This window comes from Periplaneta americana, chromosome 16 (genome assembly GCF_040183065.1).
Source record: "Periplaneta americana isolate PAMFEO1 chromosome 16, P.americana_PAMFEO1_priV1, whole genome shotgun sequence".
In the NCBI taxonomy this organism is placed as follows: domain Eukaryota; kingdom Metazoa; phylum Arthropoda; class Insecta; order Blattodea; family Blattidae; genus Periplaneta; species Periplaneta americana.
Window position 1 is genome coordinate 136,369,846 of NC_091132.1, and position 16,614 is coordinate 136,386,459.

Here is a 16,614-nt window from a genome sequence, read left to right on the forward strand (position 1 = left end):
TGCAACTAATTAGAAATTCGTCTTTCAGGTATGTAAAATAATGTACGATACACTCGCGGTATGTTTGTTTTCATGTTCTCGGAAATTAAAAAAGCTCAACTACGTTTCGCTTTTTCAATCTTTTCCTCGACCATGAAAACGTCAACATACCGCTCTTGTACCGTATATTACTATTGTTGTTCACTGCAATTCTCGGACAACTACTAGCAACTGATACTCAAGTGTGATTGGTGAGTACCTAGTAACATTTTTTTTCAAGCTAAGTAAGGTATTTTTGTCATATTAAAAAAAATATATATTTTTTTTATTTTAGCAAATATTTTCGTACTTTTTAGGACATAAAAAATAAATATATTTAAATTTTTTAGCACATAAAAATCCGCTCCCAAGTCATTAAAGCACTTTGTGTACTAAACTTGTCTTCTCTCAATACGTAGGCCTACACCATTTGCACTCTTCAGTTATCAATCAGTCATTATCAGACGCCTGTGTGATCGAGCCGCTTGCCCCTAACTGCTTCCTTCTGTCACGACCACGAGTATCACAATAGCAGCGCGCCACCACTCAGTCAGTGCCTTGGCTTCCGTCGAGCGGGCTGGACGTCATTAACAGCAGCGTTAGACGTGTGATTTTACTTGTCGACACACCGGCAAAATCTGAACAGCGTCGCGTGAATCTTATCTTAGTATTCAACGACAGCAATTGCACTGGTGAGTACTATATATAATGTATTGTTAAATTGATTTATACACGCTTTAACATATCTTGTCAGCGCTTGTGTAGGATCTTTGAGTATATCAGTAGGCTATTTTTACTATTGTTGTTCCTGTTTCTATTATCGTACAGATGGCTTGTGATCACGTAAATGATTTTAGATTGTGATAATTATTTATGATATTGGTGATTAAGGCGATGATGAATCATGAATCGGCATTTGCCTTCGTGACCGAGAGAATTTATGAAAGCCCCGTCAGGTTTGTCGGCTATGGGGTTTGAACACGGGATCTCTCGAATACGAACTTCAAACGTTACCGTATGAACCAACTTTATTTCTCATTATGCGCAGTAGGCAAAGGAAAATAATTCATAATTATATGAAATATAAGAAAACGTATTACAGTGCTATAAAATATAGATTTCGAGTTATTCTTGGAGTGTATTATCGCCGCGCTCTCATGGTTAACATTCGGCAGATCTTTGAGCGGCCTCGTGCATAACGTTCAGCAGGTCTTTGAAATTTAATTGCATTATTGTTTTCAATTTCTTATGTCGCCGCTCCAATCACTCACCTCAATTTCAATATTGCAACCAATAAGCTGCTTCCATTATTAAATGACACCTACTTGTCTAATCCACGTGGACTAAAACCGAGGTTGCAATGTCTTGTGCTGAGGACGAACATTAAGGTATGTGATTAAAAATTATTATTAAGAGTTAAGAATGTCAACGTACTCGTATGTGAAATAATAATAATAATAATAATAATAATAATAATAATAAGGCTATAATAATAATAATAGTCATTTAACAATATAACAAACTAGTGCTTAATCTTATCGAGGAAGTAGACGTGACAACGTGACGCTTAGAGTGAAACCTACAGAGCAACAATCGGTCGGCAAAATTATGTTTTTAAAAGAACACCGCACGTTATTGTATGATGCCGACATGTTAAACCATGAGAGCGCGGCGATAATACGTATGTAGCATCTTCCATAATAAAAGAATGAGTGTCATAGAAGGTGACACATGCTTTCTCATTATACTTTTTAAGCATTTGCAACAATACAATTTCATTATCGTGTTAAGAATGTCATTACGTTTATAGTTTAATTTTTTTAACTATTCTTCAAAAGACATACGACGTATGTAAATGAAGTCATTTGATATGTGTGTATGTATGTACGTACGTACGTATGTACGTATGTATGTATGTATGAACTACAGCTACTTAGTAATAAATGAATCAGTTGACATAAATAAAATAACTAGGAGTATAAATGAAACCTAAATAAAAATAAACCTAACCAAAAGTGAATTTAAATTACATGCAAACTTATTTTTATTAACCCAACCATTTTCAGCTTAAGTAACTATGTACAAATATGTATGTATGAACTACAGCTACTTAGTAATAAATGAATCAGTTGACATAAATAAAATAACTATAAATGAAACCGAAATAAAAATAAACCTAACCAAAAGTGAATTTAAGTTACATGCAAACTTATTTTTATTAACCCAACCATTTTCAGCTTAAGCAACTATATACAAATCACCTTAATTAATTACATGTACACTCAGTTAATTACATAACTTAAATAATTAATTAAATGTAGACTCAGTTAATTACATAACTTAAATAATTAATTACATGTAGACTCAGTTAATTACATAACTTAAATAATTAATTTCATGTCTACTTAAATGATTATGTTGCACCTACACTACTTTGAACCTCCTAATAGTGGAATAGCCCTAAAATAATATTGATTAATATTAATAAGAACAAAAATGTCATAAGCTATTTTTCAATATGTTTTCAAATTTATTTACGCTCAGAGGAGGCCCGTAAAGACAGTTGCAAGCAACTTGTTCCAGCCCGCTATTACACGATTCATGAATGAACATTTTCCTACATCCATTATTTTGATTCCGGCACTTTATTTTAAAAGAATGGTACTCTCTCCCATAATACACAGGGTTTTTTTTTTTCAAAAGAGCTTGAATATCTCCCCATGCTTTATGTCGTGTATAGGCCTTGTGTATTTAAAGCAATCTCGCTTTTTCCTCCTACTTCCCAGCATTTCCCAAACCAATTTTTTCAGTTTATCTTCACCATACTCCTATCCGCGTTTTACATATTTTGCCGTCTTTCTCTTTAGAAAATCTATCTGACCTGATACTGCCCTTCTTCATAATTTTCACAACAAAATTTAAAGGTTTCCAAGCGTTCCCTGCAACTCTATTAACTTTTTTACACTCCATATTGCTTTGAAGACAATACATTAAGTTATGTACATAAATGATCCTGAGGAATCATTTTCCATCATTATGCACCCAAATATGACGCAGGGCTTTTGTTTTCTAGTTAGACAGAAAATATATTCTCTGTAATCCAAAAATTAAGACATCTGACCTCATTTTGCTAGAGCAACTGGCTACGGACTAAGGTTCTGGGATCAAGTCCGGTTGGTGACGGGATTTTTCTCGTTGTCAAATACCTAGAACGGCGCCGAAGTTTATTCAACCTCCTATCTAATTGAGTATCGTGCCTTCCTTGGGGGTAAAAGGCTGTCGGGGCAGAGTGGTGATCACACCACCTTGTTCTAGTGCCGAGGTCAAGAAAGAATGGAGCGCTACCGCCATGTTCCCGAAGCGCCTTCTTAGCCTAGGCTATATAGGGATATCTTTGCTATAGATTAAATGATACAGTTTAAGTTGCTATAAGAAATTCGTTCTTTCATAAATGTAAGCCTACATTCGTTCATTGCAATCATTTCTAATTTAATTTATATGTTTAGAAAAATTGTCATTTAAGAGTAGTATGCATGTTAAAAGTAAATTAATTATTTATTGTAAATCTCCAAACGAACCCCTTCAATCTCGTCCCAAAGCTTTTAAACTGCCTTTAATTGTTCCCTCGCGCATTACGAATGATTTAGGCCTACTCAGACAAGAGAGCGTAAATTTCTCTCATCCCATGCGTACGCAATACTTACCCTCGTGTTAAGAAGTAACTGTTTAGCTGTTTATGACAATAAAAGGGTTAAACTAAAACTGAAGATTTATTTTGATGTACCGAAGTACATATGATATTTCCATGCAGATATTCTGCTTTCTCAGATGATGAGAGAGAGATGGAACGGAGAAAAATTCTCTCCGGCGCCGGGATTTGAACCCGGGTTTTCAGCTCTCCGTGCTGATGCTTTAACCACTAAGCCACGCCGGATACAATCCCGACACCGTTGAGAATCGTCTCAGATTAAGCTCCATCTCTTGGGTTCCCTCTAGTGGCCGCCCTCTGCACTACGTCATAGATGTCTATGCACGCAGGACCGAAGTCCATACATGTGTAGAGGTGCACTCAGATGAGTGACTGGTTGGCCGGGGTCCGACGGTATGGGCGCCGTCTTTAAATCACAAAGTGATTTATTACGCATATCATATTTATTTTGATGTACCGAAGTACATATGATATTTCCATGCAGATATTCTGCTTTCTCAGATGATGAGAGAGAGATGGAACATGGAACGGAGAAAAATTCTCTCCGGCGCCGGGATTTGAACCCGGGTTTTCAGCTCTCCGTGCTGATGCTTTAACCACTAAGCCACGCCGGATACAATCCCGACACCGTTGAGAATCGTCTCAGATTAAGCTCCATCTCTTGGGTTCCCTCTAGTGGCCGCCCTCTGCACTACGTCATAGATATCTATGCACGCAGGACCGAAGTCCATACATGTGTAGAGGTGCACTCAGATGAGTGACTGGTTGGCCGGGGTCCGACGGTATGGGCGCCGTCTTTAAATCACAAAGTGATTTATTACGCATATCATATTTATTTTGATGTACCGAAGTACATATGATATTTCCATGCAGATATTCTGCTTTCTCAGATGATGAGAGAGAGATGGAACGGAGAAAAATTCTCTCCGGCGCCGGGATTTGAACCCGGGTTTTCAGCTCTCCGTGCTGATGCTTTAACCACTAAGCCACGCCGGATACAATCCCGACACCGTTGAGAATCGTCTCAGATTAAGCTCCATCTCTTGGGTTCCCTCTAGTGGCCGCCCTCTGCACTACGTCATAGATATCTATGCACGCAGGACCGAAGTCCATACATGTGTAGAGGTGCACTCAGATGAGTGACTGGTTGGCCGGGGTCCGACGGTATGGGCGCCGTCTTTAAATCACAAAGTGATTTATTACGCATATCATATTTATTTTGATGTACCGAAGTACATATGATATTTCCATGCAGATATTCTGCTTTCTCAGATGATGAGAGAGAGATGGAACGGAGAAAAATTCTCTCCGGCGCCGGGATTTGAACCCGGGTTTTCAGCTCTCCGTGCTGATGCTTTAACCACTAAGCATCAGCACGGAGAGCTGAAAACCCGGGTTCAAATCCCGGCGCCGGAGAGAATTTTTCTCCGTTCCATCTCTCTCTCATCATCTGAGAAAGCAGAATATCTGCATGGAAATATCATATGTACTTCGGTACATCAAAATAAATATGATATGCGTAATAAATCACTTTGTGATTTAAAGACGGCGCCCATACCGTCGGACCCCGGCCAACCAGTCACTCATCTGAGTGCACCTCTACACATGTATGGACTTCGGTCCTGCGTGCATAGACATCTATGACGTAGTGCAGAGGGCGGCCACTAGAGGGAACCCAAGAGATGGAGCTTAATCTGAGACGATTCTCAACGGTGTCGGGATTGTATCCGGCGTGGCTTAGTGGTTAAAGCATCAGCACGGAGAGCTGAAAACCCGGGTTCAAATCCCGGCGCCGGAGAGAATTTTTCTCCGTTCCATCTCTCTCTCATCATAAAGCTGAAGAGTTTTCTTGAAAAAAAAAAGTTCTGCATATTCGAAACTATGAAGTGCAATATGAATTAAATAGTGAACAGGCACAAGATAATATACAACACCATTATAATAAATATTAACTATTATTTACATTAACTACATTATCATATAACATATTTCGAGTTACAAAATGCTTAGTTAATGAATGATATTTCATGTGATTTTATACATCTTATTGCAATGATTGAATGAGAGAGTAACACCTTATTACTTACATATGATCGTGCTTCATTTAATTTAGGATGTTCCCTGTTTTTATTAATATTATTATTATTACTTATAATTATTATAATTTATTGTTAGTATTAATTATTAGTATTATTATTAATTGTATTTTTAAATAATAATTTTATTATTGTCATTATTGAGTGTGATTAGTTACCACTGCCACCGGGTATATACCCATTGCAGTGTGAATAAATACATACATACATGATTCTTTTTTTTATTAAAGATTTTGCTTCTATTATTTGAAGTGTAAAATACACGGATCGTTTATTATTATTTACACACAGAATACTTAATAAATTTTACAGAAGAAAGAGTTCGTCCAAAAGACTGGATTCGGGAAGAGTACCTAAAACGCTCACTGCATTTCCGCGTTGAATAGCAATACTTAAGCGTTGACGCAAATAAATAGTGCAACGGCGATCACCAGTAATGGAGATCAAAATTTGGCCGATTTGAGATACCAAAACTTTAGCGTCATGACTCCAAGGACCGAAGATCTCCACAGCAAAGAGGATAAAGATATAATTGTCTATTTCAAAATGTCGCACAAATAACATCGTTTAATTTCGAAAGAGCATTTCGTTATTTGGAAAACAAGTTTATATTTGACAATTGAAGACCTCCCTGAAACAAGGTTGTATATCATATACTTTTTCATATGATCTATAACCTTCTTTGAGGGAGGTCTTCAATTTACGAATGTACACAGTTGTACATTTTAACAAAATTAGTGACACTTAAAGTACATAATTCATTTTTTTTAAACGTATCACCGTTTTCTGCAAAGGTAAGTCACTTTCCTAAATGTGTGCTATGGGCCGTATTCATAGACATCTTAGCGCTGGCTTCAGGTGGATGATAAGCGAACTAACGTTTTTCGTATTTATAAACCAGTGTTAGCAATATGATATGATATGATATGAATCCTGTACAAGTAATCAGTCGATAGCCGGGGCTAGTTTAGCACACTCGTAGCGCGGGCTAGCGAAATGTCTATGAATAGCACCCAAGTTACCTGACTATACTGAGCAATGTTTTGATTCAAGCATAGCAGTGCTTTGTACAAGTCTCTGTACCGATGTAAACAACACGACTTGTTTAACACGCGACTTAGTTAACTTCATAGCTTAGATTCGGTGTCCGAACTACCATCCGTAGTTTTCACGTTGTACTATGTAGTTCGCCTCCCATGGTGCACCGAGGGCAACGCCTATAGTGGCAAATAAACCTGCAGTTTGACGCGTAGCTTATAGATGGGGACGGTAGGATGAATAACGTAAAATAAGTACGGTACCCGCCATTGAAAAAATATCCTTAAACTCTTTATTTCCTGTACATTTTTATATAGATTTCCACCTTTTGGCTTACATCGTTGCTGAGCTATTAAGCTTTGAACAAATGAAAATTTCGCGTTATAAGAAATCTATGTTGTACCTTGCAGATAGACTAAATTCACGCTAAAAGAATTCACTCATCTCACAAGCAAACGTTCTGATGGGGGCAGATAAAAAAGTTAACTTTTTTTTTTTCACCATGTTCATAATGTCAAAAGAAGTGCTTATACAAATTTTGGCCACTCGACCGCAATTACGAGGACCGTAAAAAATAAGTTCGCCAGGGGCCGCTAACAGAAAAAAAAAAACACAATTTCGTTGGACAGATTTATTGGAACGGACACAGCAATTGTTGAGCTACTTTTCAACATATTTTCCATCGAAACTGAGACATTTCTCATATCCTGGGATCGACATAGAGAGGTGCAGACGCAGTCAAACGCTGGTTCCGATCTGAGGCGGCTTCCTTTTACGACACAAAAATTGATCCCAATGTATGACAAATGTCTCAGTTCCAGTGGGGGATATGTTGACAAATAGTGCAAAAATTGCTGTATCTGTTTCAATAAATATTTCTAAGCAATTGTGCTTTTTTTCTATAAACGGCGCAGGAAAAATCACTTTCTGGACGGCCTCGTAATTGCGGTCGAGTGGCCAAAATTTGTATAAGCACTTCTTTTGACATTATTAACATGGTGGAAGAAAAAAAAATAACTTTTTTGTCTGCCCCCATCAGAACGTTTGCTTGTCAGCGGATAAATTCTAATGAATAACATGACGTTCTCGAGTTGACATTTTAAAACAAAAGCCTATCATATTTTGTAATAAGAAAGAATGAAAGTTTCTTTAATTTTCGAGTGTATAAATTATTTGTGAGATTGTATCATATGTTCTTCCCACTGACAGAACCCAATTTTGATGAAAAATAAAACCTATAACTGGTCTGCATGCATCTGAAGTCTGTCTAGTGTAATATGTAGCTAGTCGGCGATGTATGCAATGGAGGGGGAAAGGAACTGGCCACCCTACCTCATTATCTCCTGGCCTAGTTACCTCATAAGTGGTGCCTTCTTGGTATCACTTGTGAGGTTCAGACCTGTCTTCGGACAGTTGACTAAACAACAACTGCTCGCGATGATCAGCAAAACCCAAATTTTAGTGTAGAATATAACAATATTAATAGTTTTCTTTGTCTATCGACAACAATTGAATTTTCTTAAATAATGCGTTATCTGTTCAATGCTGACACCACGTCAACGGAATCCCACTTCATGCCAGAGTAGTATGTAACGAAAATGAATTATGAAAAATCTCTATACCGCATATATCCTTCTACACGTACAAGTGAACAGAATGAACGGATGAATAACGTAAAATAAGTACGGTACCCGCCACTGAAAATATATCCTTAAACTCTTTATTTTCTGTACATCTTCGTATATATTTCCACCTTTCGGCTTACATCGTTGCTGGGCTATTAAGCTTTGAACAAATGAAAATTTCGTGTTATAAGAAATCTATGTTGTACCTTGCAGATAGACTAAATTCACGCTAAAAGAATTCATCCGTTTCAGCGGATAAATTCTGAAGAATAGCATGACGTTCTATCATATTTTGTAATGAGGAAGGATGAAAGTTTCCTTAATTTTCGAGTATATAAATTATTTGTGAGATTATATCATACGTACTTCCCACTGACAGAACCCAATTTTGATGAAAAATAAAACCTATAACTGGTTTGCATGCATCTGAAGTCTGACTAGTGTAATATGTAGCTAGTCGGCGATGTATGCAATGAGAGGGAAAGGAACTGGCCAACCTACCTCATTATCTCCTGGCCTAGTTGCCTCATAAGTGGTGCCTTCTTGGTATCACTTGTGAGGTTCAGACCTGTCTAAACAGTTGAATAAACAACAACTGCTCGCGATGGTCAGCAAAAACCCAAATTTTAATGTAGAATATAACAATATTAATAGTTTTCTTTGACTATCGACAACAATTGAATTTTCTTAAATAATGTGTTATCTGTTCAATGCTGACACCACGTCAACGGAATCCCACTTCATGCCAGAGTAGTATGTAAAGAAAATGAATTATGAAAAATCTCTATACCGCATATATCCTTCTACACGTACAAGTGAACAGAATAAAAAACGAAGAAAACAATTGAAGAGTTCGCGGGAAAAACGATGAATGTCACATTTCTGTTAAGGATTAGATAATGATCTAATTGAGTCTATAACTGCAAGATGTAGTGCTATTTCTATAGAAAATAAAGGAAAGGATTACTGTATTCGTGGCGATAATTCTCCTTCTTACCATTTTTCATAAGAACAACATTAAATTTCGTAGTGATCCATTGAATTAGATAATGACATCAACCTTAACAAAACTGACATTCATCGTTTTTCCCGCGAACTCTTCAATTTGTTCTATACATGAATTGTACTAAGAAAGTAAAAGACTAAAAGTCAAATAAATGCCTTTAAAACTAATTCTATTCCATTCACGTATCGTGACGTGTCAGGCTCAGGTAATTTATTATAATGAATGAATCAGGTGTGAACTCCAAAATGCAAATGTCGAGAGTTTGGCCCAGTTTTGTAACTGATAGCGTGTAGCATGCGGGTGGGGTGTTTTACTAAAAATATCCTCCCGCTTGGTGACTCTCGTTGATGTCCCACTTCTAGGCCGAAGACCTCGCTCGCAACGTGGATGTGATTTGCGCAGGGCGCAACTAGATTCAAGTATGGAACAATTTAAACTCAAACCTTTACATATGACTGCCGTGGAGTAACGTTGTGTTTTCACTAGGATTGTCTAGGCTCGAGTCTTGTTACTTGAAGTGTTCACATTGGTCTTTCCATCCGTGTATTATAAAATTAAAGTTATGTTTAAGGAGCGGATTCCTATGTAATTAAATATTCTTTTTGCGTGTGATAAAACAATTAACAAAGTTAAAAATTCCGAACATGAAGTTTCAAGTTAAAAACCCGAATTTTATTTCACATAAAAACACATATTTTCACAAAAAATTATGTAAATACATATTTTCAGGAAATCTATTATAAACACATACATTTTAGTGTTTTTTTTTTTTACTTAAATAATTTTTTTACAAAAACTTTTAAATATTTTAAAACTAAATCAATTATATCACTCAGAAGTAATCTTTTTAAGAATTCTTGGTTGCTTCGTGTTTCTAAGCGCTGTGTGGTGTATCCGTGATCCATTTTCGTAATAGTATCGCCTCAGGCTCTGAGAACTGCTAGGCAGCATATCAGTGTTATTATTAGAGAATAAATTAACATGGACAAGGAGGAGAGATCTTGCAACACGTATAATTAGGAATGTTTATTGTTGCTGAAGATGATTTCATTCTACGCTTTGTTTGTGAAACACAACAGATAAGAGCTCAGGAATGAATATTATTTAATTTAAACAAATCTCTCCCCTCTCGCTCATGTCCATCAAGTAAGGCAATACGTCTTGTTGTGATTCCCTGTTATCGGGCTTCGTCAATCGATATCCTTCAAGATATACTGAAAGATGGTTGTTACGATTTGGCTTTTCTATTAGCAAATCTAAGCTTTTTGTGTGACACCATAAAAAAAAACCGAAACATCCAAAAACCTGAAACAGGGAGGTGCGTGCTGTGAAAATTAAACTAGACTTGCTACCAGGTTCAGAAGTACAAGTACTAAGGAACAAATTCCAGAATATGTTTGGGAAAAACAGTGGATGTAAAAAAATATGTAAAGTATTGGAGGGTGTGCCTGTAGGTGAAATTGACGGTGTTTGTGTTTGGGACGTTCCTCTCTTTAAATATGCACGTCTGACGTTCTGTGATGTGGAAAGATCGTTTTCACAGTATAAATCGTTGTTCAGAGATAATCGGCATGCATTTGTGATAGAGAATTTGGAGATGACCTTTGTTGTTCACTGTAATTCTCGGCCAACTACTACAACTCAAGTGTGGTTGGTGAGTACCTAGTAACATTTTTTTTTCAAGCTAAGTAAGGTATTTTTGTCACATTTAAAAATAATATTTTTTTTTTATTTTTAGCAAATATTTTCGTACTTTTTAGCACATAAAAATAACGATGAAAGAGTAATGGAACGGAGAAAAATTTTCTCCGGCGCCGGGATTTGAACCCGGGTTTTCAGCTCTACGTGCTAATGCTTTATCCACTAAGCCACACCGGATACCACCCCGGCGTCGGACAGAATCGTCTCAGTTTTAAGTTCCAACTCTTGGGTTCCCTCTAGTGGTCGCCCTCTGCACTACGTCATAGATGTCTATGAACGAGGACTGAAGTCCACACATGTGCTGAGGTGCACTCATTATGAGTGACTAGTTGGCCGGGATCCTTCGTTCATAGACATCTATGACGTAGTGCAGAGGGCGACCACTAGAGGGAACCCAAGAGTTGGAACTTAAAACTGAGACGATTCTGTCCGAAGCCGGGGTGGTATCCGGTGTGGCTTAGTGGATAAAGCATCAGCACGTAGAGCTGAAAACCCGGGTTCAAATCCCGGCGCCGGAGAGAATTTTTCTCCGTTCCATTACTCTTTCATCGTATGATGACGCAGAATATCTGCATGGAAATGTCATATGTACTTCGGTACATTAAATAATATATATACATAAAAATAAATATATTTCAATTTTTTAGCACATAAAAATCCGCTCCCTAGTTATATTCCTACTTCTTATTCATCGATGCTTGCTGGTTGAGATGTGTTGACGTTCTCGATGTTTCATTTCGTGTGATATGAATTCAATTACCATTCTTTAATTTCCTATACGTTTTACGACGTTCATTAGTTGAATGTGCTTTTGATTTCAATATTTTATTTGTTGCGTTGCTATATATTAAGTTTCCTAGCTTGTTGTTTGAATGTTGTCCAGACTTTGTAGTGTGCATTATGACACGGAATTTTCACACTTAATTGCGCATTTCAAACGACACTCCTAACTATAAATTTCACTTAAAGTGAAATGACGCGATGATTATAAACCAGTAAAGAGAAAGAAATTTGGTTGGACTTTGTCATGATCTATTTGAAATTATGGAGAAAATGATCACAATTTTATAATTAAGAAATATAAGATCAATACAACATTTTAGTCACAATTTTATCACATATAATTTAGTATCTGTATTCATTAAATTTCAAATTGTTATTTACCATGAGTTAACCATGCAAATAGTTGTTTATTAATATACACAAGATTGTGAATATCAATTTATCTGGTACACATTTCACTGCAAAGATATAGCAAAAATTGTATAAGATATTGTGAGTCAAATACCTGATGATGTCCAAGGGCGAAAACGTTTGCATTTCAATTTGATAATATGCAATGATCATTTACATTTGTAAGTGTTATTGATTTTAAACTGTGATAAGTCAATTAGACTGAACTCTAAATAAAATTATTAGATTATATTACATTATATTGACTATCGGAATATCTCTATCATCATGCTTACTAAGATAATTATGGAGAAACTGAGCTAAAATACGAACTTCAATCGGATCAAACCCAGTACTTTCGTGATACGAAGTTAGAAGATACCGTTTTCTGTAAGTTATTACTACGTTTTCATGGAGTATTCAGATCGATCTGAATACACTTACCGTATTGAAATCTTCATCAAAACGGGGATTCAATTCGATCTGAGTCTCAAGGTCGACACACCTAAAAAGTGTTGGACCCCGGACTCATTTCACCGGCATTATCACCTTCATCTCATTCAGACACTAAATAACCTAAACTGTTGATAAAGCGTCGTAAAATAACCAATAAAATAAAATAAACTTTCGAAACTTCAGCTTCGTTTTCAATACGTATCGAAAACTGCATGAAAACAGGGATCGTATTCAGATCTAATTGTGACAATCTTATAGTTTATAAATGTTCACTAAATCATTAAACTTGATAACTCATCTCTGATTGAGGTTCTAGATATCTAGATGTTAAGTACATCTATTAGCAGGCACTACATCTCACTTGACGATATGTGTCAGAGGAAGAACAATTTGTTTGAATGCATCTGAAGTCTGACTAGTGTAATATTTTAGTCAGCGATGTATGGAATAGAGGGGAAAATGAACTGGGCATCCTAGCCCATTATCTCCTGGCTTAGTTGCCTCACGAGTGATGTCTTTGAGTGTCACTTAGGTTAAAACCTGTCTTCGTACAGATGATTAAACAAACCAACGATCCATTGAAGATTTGTGCTACTGAATGTACCAATTATTTATATTTTAACTGGATTAACCCTATCCCTATATGAAAGGACTCCAGACAAAAATTTACTGACGATTTCTCTCTCACATAACAATTCAATTCTACTACTTAACATAATCTCTTACCAAGAGACAACAAACTCCGTCTTACAGATTCCCCGCTTCAGACAGCATTCTTTACAATTTCGTAAGGAGCACGCACTCAGGCTTAAAGGGGGAGATAGGCCTATTATTATTATTATTATTATTATTATTATTATTTAGTAGTAGTAGTAGTAGTAGCAGTAGTAGTGGTGGTGGCAGTATTAGCAGCAGGAGGAGGATAAGCAGCAGGAGCAGCAGGTCCTGCTCTGTAACCGCATGGCACAGGGACATCATTTGATTTTTACCTCAATTTTTATTGTACCTGAGTTTTTGAATGTACTTCATCCCCACTCCTTCTAGTAGCAAACTTCTACACACACAACCAAAGTCACATAATGCATCAAAGTCATCTTACGGTCATAGTAAACAGTACAGAGTGAGTGAGTGAGTGAGTGAGTGAGTGAGTGAGTGAGTGAGTGAGTGAGTGAGTATAGTACGCTCCAGAAATATGACCGCATTTTTCAGTGAAGAAAGAGCATCCATTCACTATTGAATAATATTTTCGCACAGATATTGTGCATCCGTTTAGTCACGCCACATTCCGGTTTCACCCACCCGTTTCTGCTGGCTCCTTTGTAAAGGCTGGTGGCTGAGCTCTCTTAGATATTTTCTGGAGACATTTGTTGTTAGGAATTGGAATTCTACGTGATATATACAACTATTTAAAATAATTAAAATAAAAGAGCCTCGTTAAGTAAGCAATTGTCACGTGATTTTCTCCCTTTCTCAGACCCTCCTACATAACCAAATGGACGGACAGTAGATAGCATATATGAGTAAATTTATCTGTGCGGATCGGGCAAAAGTGAAGATTGAATTGACAGTACGTAACGTACTGTTATAGAGTAGGTACAGAATTATTTCAACAGGTGTAGGGTTATGGCTCCTCTATGTCACCTGATTTGAGTGCTTTGCATTATTTCTTTGGGGTTACTGTGAAACAGTTGTATTTGTTAAGCATGCTACAACAATAGAAGAATTGAACAATTACTTTCAAGAAACCATACATTTAATTTCAGGAGATTCACGTCTTCAATGTGAGATACCAGTCAAACCCATTGCATGAGCATACAGTTCCCCGCATACCGGACAATATATGAAGTTAAATTATTTTCCGCTGCTGTCGAACACAGATTTAAAAACCGCCCCAATGGTACTTTTTAAACTAAAACAAAAACGTTTGAAACAGTAACTGATCGTTGATCGAGCCGCACACGCAAGCACAAGCCCGCGCAAATTCAATTAATAAGTAACTGATAGAAGAGGAGACTTGGGCTCGATGCCCTCATACTAGCGCACCGCACAAAACCGCTACGCAAGCAGCCCGATTCGGCCAGTCCTGTGACGTCATGGGCTTGTTCCGTGCGAGACTGTATAAAGCCCAGTGCGGTTCAGTGCGGAAACAGCCCATGGACTGGGCCGTTGTGCAGCTCTTTGATTAAAAACTATTAAAAGAAGTGGCGAGATCATATTTTTAAAATGACCAGGAACAGGTATCCACTTCAAGCTTTGGATTACAGACCATGCGGACGAAGAGACATTGGACTCCCTAAAAGAAGATGTCTGATCGAGTTTAGCCTCGAAACGGGTCAAGGGCCCAACCCAGTGTTGCCATACCTACTGATTTAGCAGGAGATTTCTTGTTTTTCCATGGACTCTGCTGCTCTACTGATTTCTTCGTCAAAAGTCCGAATTTCTCCTGCCTTTTGGGAATGCTAAAGTCACCAGTGGTACAACGCTCGGATTTTCAATAAAAAACACACACACAGCCACGCACACACACACTCTCTCTCTCTTCCCCCCTCTCTCTCTCCCTCTCTCCCCTCCCCCTCTCCCTCTCTCTCTCTCTCAGTATGCAAAGTGGAAAGTGACCACTGCACCAAAATGAAACTGGTCATAGATCATAAGGAGAGACTTGAAAAATAGAAATAAGTTTTTCTCTAACATTCACCATTTTAGAAGAAATCGTTGTGTTTCTATGAAACACTTGGCAACATCACGGCTATTGCAATAACTCTAACAAGCACGGCCTGCACGCCTTACCTTCCCCTTCTCCTCAGCTGTACTCAGTGACACGCGGCAGTCCGCTGAGCTGAAAGATTTATTTTAACGATTTTCGCAATTATACCATTTAATTCATGACTAAACGGTTTAATTTGTAAAAAAAAAAAAAAAAAAACAATCAACACCGTACATTACTGTTAAGATTATTTTTACGTATCTACTTGTATAGCAACACTTCTTCCAGGCCGTTACCGCAATAGAGCGCTGTAAACATTGGACAAAGACTATTTTTTTTTTCCTTCTTAAAGGTGCTTCATCGAAGGAAAATTATATTAGAAGTTTTGATATATAACATGTAGAATCACCTCTTAAATTTTGGTGTATCGGTCCCAGGGGCGCACCCACGGGGGGGGGGTCCATCGGGTCCGGACCCCCCCAAAGTTGTAACATTTTTACTGAATTTTTAAGCGTTGATAGCATATAATTCCGTTTACTCTAATTTCACCGAAATGATTCACGTCCATGTACAGTACGTAACACTTCTGATTTTTCCTGTTAGCCAAGTCCATCTAATGGCATCCTACTATAATCGTTGGTAGCTAGAGCGCTCTGCTGCTGAAAACTTAGCCGAGTGCCATCAGCCAACAAAGAATGCACAATTCTGTACTCGCTGTGTTTCAACCATCACCTTGTCATCACTGCTTAGCAGATTGAGTTCAGTGTTGCCAAAGTATCTAACATTGATTATAATAAGTATTGGCGGTATTTGACTGGTCTGTGTTTGTTTTTCCAAGTATTTGTGTCTTGAAGAATTATTAATGTGAAGTTGTGAAAACTGTTATGTGATATATTAACTTAATAGTATTAGCACAAGTGCCCACAATGCAAAAACATAAAATTACCAGTTTTTTCAGCTCGGTTCCATCAAAGGTGGCTAAGTGCAATATTGAGACTGTACCTAACCTACAACATGATGCCAATATAGGTATTCTTGAACCGTCTGCATCGTCATCATCAACCCCAACATCGGTATTACTGAATGTG

The 16,614-nt window shown here is 37.4% G+C and overlaps 1 protein-coding gene and 4 non-coding genes across 11 annotated transcripts in view; 2 read left to right on the forward strand and 3 right to left on the reverse strand.

Annotated features, from left to right (window-relative positions):
• Nucleotides 1-536: 536 nt before the first annotated feature.
• Nucleotides 537-16,614, forward strand: part of LOC138691244 (carboxypeptidase D-like) — a 136,138-nt gene continuing 120,060 nt past the window's right edge. For 3 of the 7 annotated variants that reach the window (XM_069813060.1, XM_069813064.1, XM_069813058.1), the window contains exon 1: nucleotides 551-710. The gene's annotated coding sequence lies outside the window, so the exon portion shown is untranslated. Of the gene's footprint in view, nucleotides 711-16,614 lie in introns of all 7 variants that reach the window. The other 4 variants (XM_069813065.1, XM_069813061.1, XM_069813062.1 and 1 more) reach the window with 4 other exon arrangements.
• TRNAS-GGA (transfer RNA serine (anticodon GGA)) lies at nucleotides 3,881-3,952 on the reverse strand. The gene has a single exon. It is a non-coding gene; the product is annotated as a tRNA-Ser (tRNA).
• On the reverse strand, nucleotides 4,270-4,341 carry TRNAS-GGA (transfer RNA serine (anticodon GGA)). Its single transcript has one exon. It is a non-coding gene; the product is annotated as a tRNA-Ser (tRNA).
• TRNAS-GGA (transfer RNA serine (anticodon GGA)) lies at nucleotides 4,652-4,723 on the reverse strand. Its single transcript has one exon. It is a non-coding gene; the product is annotated as a tRNA-Ser (tRNA).
• On the forward strand, nucleotides 5,454-5,525 carry TRNAS-GGA (transfer RNA serine (anticodon GGA)). Its single transcript has one exon. It is a non-coding gene; the product is annotated as a tRNA-Ser (tRNA).